This window comes from Podarcis tiliguerta, assembly GCF_965153285.1.
Source record: "Podarcis tiliguerta genome assembly, chromosome: 2".
In the NCBI taxonomy this organism is placed as follows: Eukaryota; Metazoa; Chordata; class Lepidosauria; order Squamata; family Lacertidae; genus Podarcis; species Podarcis tiliguerta.
Window position 1 is genome coordinate 114,083,388 of NC_139535.1, and position 9,318 is coordinate 114,092,705.

The 9,318-nt window shown below is 49.1% G+C and overlaps 1 protein-coding gene across 2 annotated transcripts in view; it reads right to left on the reverse strand.

Annotated features, from left to right (window-relative positions):
- The window catches only part of GALNT6 (polypeptide N-acetylgalactosaminyltransferase 6), a 70,211-nt gene extending 61,102 nt beyond the window's left edge, over positions 1-9,109 (reverse strand). The window contains exon 1 of one of the 2 annotated variants that reach the window (XM_083427548.1): positions 9,003-9,109. The gene's annotated coding sequence lies outside the window, so the exon portion shown is untranslated. Of the gene's footprint in view, positions 1-6,520; positions 6,745-9,002 lie in introns of those variants that run through there. The other variant, XM_083427547.1, reaches the window with a different exon arrangement.
- Between the last annotated feature and the right edge of the window lie 209 nt (positions 9,110-9,318).

Genomic DNA, 9,318 nt, shown 5'->3' on the forward strand with positions numbered 1-9,318 from the left:
TGCAGGTGCAAATAGTGTTGAAAATTGGTGGGATTGGGTGAAACTGCCCTGACACCGTCATGAGCACAAATCTTCAGGAATGTGTAATAAAAGGGGCACCTGGAGGGGGTCTTCTGTGCATCTGTGTTGTTAATCCTCCTCAACCCCTTTACTTTGTTTTCTTAAAAGAGTAAAGGTAAAGGTACTCCTGACCATTAGGTCCAGTCGTGACCGACTCTGGGGTTGCGGCACTCATCTCGATTTACTGGCCGAAGGAGCCGGCGTACAGCTTCCGGGTCATGTGGCCAGCATGACTAACCCGCTTTTGCCGTTTACGTTCCCGCCAGAGTGGTACCTATTTATCTACTTGCACGTGCTTTCGAATTGCTAGGTGGACAGCAGCTGGGACCGAGCAACGGGAGCTCACACTGTTGCGGGGATTCTGACCCCCCCCCCACTAATAGTCCCCACTTGAAATCATACGTATTTATTTAAGATGAAAACCAAGGTTTTGATCAAAGCCCACAGGTGATGGTGCTTTCAAATGTTCCTTGGTGTTCACACTGCTGTCCCCTTGAGTTACTGCTCACTATCAGCCAATATTTTTTTTTTTAAGAAAACGTAAGCGATCTAGCAAGTTTAGTCTTGCATCAGTAAACTCTGTGGCAAGAAAGGCTGTTATCTTTCAAGCAGCTGCTAACCTTTCCATGCAGGGTTGTCTAGCTGGCACAGAGGTTAACCCTTCATTTGAACTAGACTTTAAAGATGCAATCTCTATAGGCGCTTTCCTGAGAATAAACTCCATCGGACAGGATTTACCACAGAGCAGATGGGCACAGGATTGTACTCTAAATCCCCCACTTTCTCTCCATCTGAGGGAAAAGAGCACAATGTAATCCTTTAAAAAAATAAAAGAAGAAGAAGAGTTTGGATCTGATATCCCGCCTTTCACTCCCCTTCAGGAGTCTCAAAGCGGCTAACATTCTCCTTTCCCTTCCTCCCCCACAACAAACACTCTGTGAGGTGAGTGAGGCTGAGAGTCTTCAGAGAAGTGTGACTGGCCCAAGGTCACCCAGCAGCTGCATGTGGAGGAGCAGGGAATCGAACCCGGTTCACCAGATTACGAGACTACCACTCTTAACCACTACACCACACTGGCTCTACACCACAAAATGGTTTACTCTCACAACAACTTCACCACCTGTATAAAAGGTGTGCACTGGCCTTCGACAAGATCACTGCTGCACTAAAAAAATCAGTGCGGAGCCTGATCCTATGGACATTTACTCAGAAGCAAGTCCCATTGAACTCAATGGTTCTTTCCCCCAAGTACAGTGTAGAAGTCTGGAGTTTCATCTGCTCATTGAGGAGTTGTTGCAGCATTTCTGGGAATGTAAGTTTGACTCCCCCCTCCCCAAAAACCCTCCAACACATGCAGTTTTGCTATTCAGTTTTGCTGTTTTAGACTCTGGACTGAATGGTGTTGGTGGGTGGCTGGATGAGCACCTTAGATGGCAATGTGCATTACTTCAAATTGTGATAATCCTCCAACATTTGGAGCCCTCTTGCTCATACTCAGTGGCGTAGCGTGGGTTGTCAGCACCCGGGGCAAGGCAAGTAATTTGAGCCGCCCCCCCGCTGCACTGTCCCTCCCCCAGATAGTCCCTCGCTCTCTCTCCGCACCGCACCGCACGCCTGGCACCCTCCCCTCCACAGTGGGCGGCGACCCGGCGGCTCGGATCGGATTCGCACAGCCAGCACTGCAGTGAGAGAGAGTGAGTGAGCCAGGTAGGGGCAGAGAGCTGCGAGTGCGAGCACCCCCCCAGATGTTGTGCCCGGTGCGGCCGGCCCCCCCCTGCACCCCCCACGCTACACCACTGCTCATACTACTGAGTGAGGCTCTGGAGGACTGCTCTGAAGTGTTGCCCCACAACCTTATTTTGACCTCCAGACAACAGTGTAACAATGAGTTTTGATCGACTGCTTTTCATTTGCAGTAGCTGCACATCATATTACCCCCAGACTGCTCTTCCTGCCCCATCCACTTGTAACATCTGCATAAAGGTAAAAGTAAAGGGACCCCTGACCATTAGGTCCAGTCGTGACCGACTCTGGGGTTGCGGCGCTCATCTCACTTTACTGGCCAAGGGAGCCAGCGTACGGCTTCCGGGGCATATGGCCAGCATGACTAAGCCGCTTCTGGCGAACCAGAGCAGCGCACGGAAACACCGTTTACCTTCCTGCTGGAGTGGTACCTATTTATCTACTTGCACTTTGACGTGCTTTTGAACTGCTAGGTTGGCAGGAGCAGGGACCAAGCAAAGGGAGCTCACCCCGTCACGGGATTCGAACCCCCGACCTTCTGATCGGCAAGTCTTAGGCTCTGTGGCTTAACCCACAGCACCACCCGAGTCCCAACATCTGCATACACGTAAATAAATCTGCTGGAACGATGGAAGCCCATTGGTTCTTACAGAGCGATGGAGGTAATGATACTCAGCGTTTCCAGAAAAAAAACTTGAGATGAGACTGGCTGGAAGGGAAAACATCTAATGCTCAGTTGAGTGGCAGCAGCTCACCTACCTTTAGGCAAAGTTGAGGAGGGGGAAGGGGGAGGAAATGAAAATGAATGCAGCTTTGCAATGCACTGCTTACTGAAGACATATTGTGGTGCCATTGTCCCCCTAAGCAATTTTTGTTTGCACTTTTTTAAAAAAGAAAGTCAAGTATAGGCTGTGGCCCTCCACAGGTCATGGGGCTACAACTCCCATCATCTTCAATCTTTGGTCCACAGTGGCTGAAGCTGATGGGAGTTGTAGTGCAGAACATATAAAGGGCACTAGGTTGGGGAAGGTCAGTAATGTAGTGGTATAATCTGATTGCAGACTCAGTGCATAGGTGCCAACTTTGCATGTCAAGTTGTCTGCAGAGAAACTGGACAACCGAGATTTTTTTCCTCATCAGAAGATGAGTGTAATCACTGTCACTTTTGCCATCTTCTGAGTGCTGCTCTGTGTTGCAGATAAAAAAATGACCCACAATCTGAGCACATGTTGAATCATTCTCTTGACATGGGCATACTTTTCACAGGGTGGGGGGGAAAGTGGGATTGCAAATGGTCCCAACTTGTGACAGGGGTTTGGGTGGACTGGGCAAGTCGCATCTCAAAAGAGAAACATCAGTGGCATGACTGCAGCAACTAGGTAAAGGTAAAGGTACCCCTGCCCGTACGGGCCAGTCTTGACAGACTCTAGGGTTGTGCGCCCATCTCACTCAAAGAGGCCGGGGGCCAGCGCTGTCCGAAGACACTTCCGGGTCACGTGGCCAGCGTGACAAGCTGCATCTGGCGAGCCAGCGCAGCACACGGAAACGCCGTTTACCTTCCCACTAGTAAGCGGTCCCTATTTATCTACTTGCACCCAGGAGTGCTTTTGAACTGCTAGGTTGGCAGGCTGGGATCGAACAACGGGAGCGCACCCCACCGCGGGGATTTGAACCGCCGGCCTTTCGATCGGCAAGCCCTAGGCACTGAGGCTTTAACCCACAGCGCCACCCGCGTCCCATACTGCAGCAACTAATCATTCCCTAATTGTAGTTTTATTTTTGTTGTTTGGTGGTGGTGGGATTGTGGTGTCTGCCAATCCAATCTTTCAGATGGATACAACTTCCCTAGACATTTGTGCTAAATTGTCCAAAGCAACTAAACTGCACTGAAAGTCTAAGCTGTGGACCCAGATGTCCCTGATTAAACTGTTGCCTCCATTATCAACCCAGTATCAGGGGTCAGCAAACTTTTTCAGCATGGGGCCGGTCCACTGTCCTTCAGACCTTGTGGGGGGCTGGACTATATTTTGAAAAAAATATATGAACAAATTCCTATGCCCCACAAATAACCCAGAGGTGCATTTTAATAAAAGCACACATTCTACTCATGTAAAAACAGCAGGCAGACCCCACAAATAACCCAAAGATGCATTTTAAATAAAAGGACACATTCTACTCATGTAAAAACACACTGATTCCCGGACCGTCCGTGGGCTGGATTTAGAAGGCGATTGGGCCGGATCCAGCCCCAGTTTGCCTACCCATGGACTAGGTAGTCTCCAACAAACATCTCTCACGCCCCACTTGCAATACTGGATAATACAACCTCCCTTACTACATACATTGTTGAACATACTCTTTTCACTACAGTTAGAACCACAGAATTGGAAGGGACCACAAGAGTAAACCAGTCCAACTCCCTGCAACTAAAGCATCCAAAACAGATGTTCTTAAAAACCTCTGCTTGAAAACCTCCAAGGAAGGAGAGTCCACCACCTCTGGAGAAGGTCCATTCTGAGATTTGCTTTCCCCCGATCTCTCTTTAGTAATAGGAGTAACAACAACCAGTGGCGTAGCGTGGGTTGTCAGCACCCGGGGCAAGGCAAGTAATTTGCGCCCCATAACCTGTGGATTTTAGCACTCGAGGTAGGGGCAGAGAGCTGCGAGTGCGAGCGCCCCCCCCAGATGTTGCGCCCGGTGCAGCTGGCCCCCCCTGCACCCCCACGCTACGCCACTGACAACAACTACAACAACAACTGCAGGTGGAGTTTAGAGCATTGCTGCATCTCCAATTCCAATCAGCTGCATCAGCCAGCAGGGCCAATAGCCAAGGATGATGGGAGTTGGAGTCCAACAACCATAAAGAAGGCTGATCGCCAAAGAATTGATGCTTTTGAATTATGGTGCTGGAGGAGACTCTTGAGAGTCCCATGGACTGCAAGAAGATCAAACCTATCCATTCTGAAGGAAATCAGCCCTGAGTGCTCACTGGAAGGACAGATCCTGAAGCTGAGGCTCCAATACTTTGGCCACCTCATGAGAAGAGAAGACTCCCTGGAAAAGACCCTGATGTTGGGGAAGATGGAGGGCACAAGGAGAAGGGGATGACAGAGGACGAGATGGTTAGACAGTGTTCTCGAAGCTACCAGCATGAGTTTGACCAAGCTGCGGGAGGCAGTGGAAGACAGGAGTGCCTGGCGTGCTCTGGGGTCACAAAGAGTCGGACACACTGGTGGAGGAAGAGGAGTATGGGGGGAGCGCACTGCCCCCACGGTGCCATCACAGCTGCCCCCCTGCCTGCACTGGGTGTCCCGCCCCAGGGATGCGCACCAGCCCTGCCCCCACCTGCTCTCCGCCCCCAGTGCAGGAGCATGAAGTTCCACCACTGGTTGGACACGACTAAATGACTAAACAACAACAACAACAGTGGTAATGAATGCCTTTGGCTATTCCTGGTCTATAAAGTGGCATGCAATGGAATGGGGATCATCACTGCAACATGAGGGCAACTTGCAAGCCTTCCCAAAGCTGACACACTCCCAAAAGCTGTCATGCCAAAATGTTCAATGCTAAATGAGCATTTGAACCTCACAGGGGGTTATTTGGGTGCACTTGTGAATGATGTTAACGCAGGATAGGCGCAGCATTTCAAAATCACAGAGACGCAGACCAGAGTCTGCTTTTAGGCAGAGTCGAAGGAGATTTGAGAAAAGTGCCGCTTCCTGTGGCGCACACCCATACCCACATCCGCAGAAGCAATCCCCGCTCTCTGCCCCGATCAAGCAAGTTTTGCAGGTTTCGGTATTGGTTCAAAACCTGTCGGACCTGTGAACCAGAGACCCGAGTGCGATGACTGTGTCACAATAAGAAGCCACCCCTCCGTCAAGTCAGTCCGCGCGCAATATTCGACCCCACATGACCTTCAGTGGAAAGGGCTGGAAGGAACTGACAAGTGATAGTAAGGTGATTTACTCCCAGTGGCAAAACCCGCTTTCCATTTGTTCAGGATAGTTTGAGGAGGGAGGGATGGGATTGAGAAGACAGGCAGGAGGAAGAAGCCGCAGAAAAGAGGACATCTGAAGTAGCCTGGTCCCATCTTTCAACTCGCCTCCAACGCAACCCAACCACACCCTCCCCCCGATACAGTGGCGTAGCGTGGGTTGTCAGCACCCGGGGCAAGGCAAGTAATTTGCGCCCCCAACCCGTGGATTTACGCCCCCTAACCCTAACCCCCAGATGTTGCGCCCGGTGCGGCCGCCCCCCCTGCACCCCCCACGCTACGCCACTGCCCCGACATCTTTCCTAAGGCAATAGTTTAGCGGGACCAACAAACACAAAAATAAAGCCCCCTCCTCTCTATTTGGATCGCCAGGAGTTAAAACGAGATTTGCAAAAAGAGGGAAAATATTAAAGCCTTCTCGTGTATATTTGTATCAACAGTTGAAGCAAAGGCACTTTTTTTGGGGGGGGGGTACCACAGGTGAAAGCATCCCCGCGCAGCCACGAATTCACCCCAACTCCGGGGGAAGCCCCCCACGCCTTCAGCATCCACCCCACGGGACCCTGTGCCCAAAAGCCACCAAGGATTGGGGGGGGGGGGGGACGCGCGCCTGCCCCCCAGCCAAGGAAGGAGCCCAGCCCAGCGGCTCCCCAGTCCCAGAAGAAGTGGGTCCGCGCCCCGGAGTCCGAAGCACAAAGGCGGAGAGGCTGCACTCACCTCGCCCGGGACCACCTCGGCGCGGAGGTCGGCGCGCTCTCTGGCCGCGACTGCTGGGCAGCCTCCGCTCTGGCGCAGGTGGAGCCCGGAGGAGGCGGGTCCCGCCCGCCGGACTTCTCACCTGCCGCCGACCCCGGGCGAGCCAGCGGGAAACTCCGCCGCCCCAGGCACAGGTGTATCTCGGAGCGGCGCTGCCGCTGGGTCCTAGGGCCGGCGCGCCCCCAGCCAGGCGCCTCGCGCGTTGGGTCCTAGCGCCCGGAAGCGCCGAGTTGGGAGGGACCCGCAGGGGTCATCTAGTCCAACCCCTGGCAAGGCAGGAAGCAGCAGGCATTGGGCACACTTCGGGTCCCGCTTCATTGCTGAGTGGCCCTCCAGGTTGAGAAGAAGCAGGCTCCATCATCGGTAGAGCATGAGACTCACTCTATAAAAAAAATGTTTAGGGGTATTCTCACTTTCACTCTCACTTTCCTACTCATATTGAAATACTGCCCCTCAATGAGGCCAAACTTAGATTCACAAAATGTTTAGGGGTATGCGTACCACTGTGCCCCCCCCCCCAGAAAAAGCACTGTGTATATATATATATATTCTGTTTTACACTTTAGAATATTCATTTAAACAACCTTAAAATGTCAACAACGAAGATTTGCAGATACGCTTCAGAGGTCCAGACTATGGGGAGCCCCGAAAAATTAATAAATACAATTTGGATTACAATTTGGTCTTTTTTATTTTAGTTTCTTGTTTTTGATTGGATTATGATGTGGATATGTCGATTGGCTGTTTTTATTGGAAAATCAATAAAAATGATTTTTTTTAAAATGTCAATGGCTTCCCTTCTTCTCTTTCCATGGTTCATTTTGCATATCATAAATCCGTGCATATTTTACATAAAAGGAAACCATTCAGTATTCCATTATTACGTCCTACAAAACTTGTTTACACTGTTGAATTTATCTTAATGCTGCCTACGTTTTCATGTGTACACCCCCCCCATATATTCAATAAACATTTTCCAGTCTTCTTTAAGTGTATGTTCTTCTTGTTCTCTTATTCTGTATGTTAGGTCTGCAAGCTGTGCACATTCCATCTTCTTTAAGTTGTCATTCTTCTTTAGTTGGGATCTCGTAGAACATGAGATTAGGGGTCGCAGGTTCATGTCCCATGTCAGGCAAAAGATTCCTGTATTTTAGGGGGCTGGACTAGATAATCCTCGTGGTCAAATGATAGATAACACACCTGATGAAATGGGCCCCAATCCATGAAAGCTTACAGTCCCCCCCCCCCCAAAGCTGCTTTGTTTCAAAACTCCAACAAGAGGGTTTGTGGTTCCTGCAATGATCTAATACAGCTTACCCAGTCACATGATTCAAATTGTGAGCAGTCCACATGATGCAGTGAGATGGGAGAGGAACCAAAACCGAGCAAGGAGGCAGTGGAGATAAAGGAGAAGCATGCTTGCCGCCAGTTAGACTTCACCACAACCTTTTCTGAACTGTACACTGCTAAAAGCGTCAGATCAAAACCATTTTTTTTAAAAAAAGAAACGTTTTGAGTTTTCAAGAAGTGTCTGCGCAGATTTGCATAGCTGCAGACACAAAGGTGTGAGGCACTGTGTTGAACCACTAAATTGTGAGACAATAAAACGACAGAACAAATGCCAACTCTGTATCTTGCTACCTATCCTTAGGCAGCTCAAACTGACTCTGGAAAAGGGTGAATGGATGATCACCAGCCCCGTGGCAGCCAAACAGAAAAGGTTGCCTAGCCACTCATTATTGCTTCTCAGTGTCTAAGAATAATTCGTTGGGTTGCTGTAAAAAGCTCTGCAGAGGCCGGCTGACTGTGAATCAGATATGGAATCGTAAGCGTTGGGGGAAACCAGCTTTGCATATATCAGTCATATGGGCCCGGGGAATTTGAAATATTATTTATAATACAAAAGCTTTAATATAAAATTTCTAACTGTGTTGTATTTGTATACAGCAAAGAGAAATTTAGAGTAATTAGGCATATTTTAATTTACCATATTTTTTGCTCTATAAGACTCACTTTTCCCCTCCTAAAAAGTAAGGGGAAATGTGTGTGCGTCTTATGGAGCGAATGCAGGCTGCACAGCTATCCCACAGCGATCCCTCTTGCTGTTCTGGCTTCTGAGATTCAGAATATTTTTTTTCTTGTTTTCCTCCTCCAAAAACTAGGTGCCTCTTGTGGTCTGGTGCGTCTTATAGAGCGAAAAATATGGTAGTTAATTATGTAATAGGTTTAAGTTAGAAAATGAATATGGAAGTTGAATTTGATGTTTGTAATTTTTCTTTTTTCGGTTTTTGAAATAAAAGATAATAATAATAAAAAAACCAAGGAAGGAGAATCCACCACCTCTTATTCCACTGCCAAACAGCTCTTGCTGTCAGAAAGTTTTTCCAAGTGTTAAGTCGAAATGTCCTTTCATGTAGCTTGAAGCCATTGGTTTGGGTCCTACCTTCCAGAGCAGGAGAAGACAAGCAAAGAGAACATTTTCCACCATCCCCATCCAGTTCGTTCTATGTCTTTGTGACTGGTTCCCCATCTAGACTGGTGACCCAGCTGTCATTGCAAATCTCCCAGATCTTTGAAGAGGATCAGTGTTTGTGAGAGATTCTCCACCCATTTCCTCCCTCTGGGCTGGGTTCTGTTGCGTTATGTGGCTTGGCTGGATCTTAATTTTGGTTTTCACATCACAAGTTTTAAGTAAAGATATCCTTTTCGTTTACTGACTAAAACATTTATATCCCACCTCTTGAGGTGTGGCCAAGGCA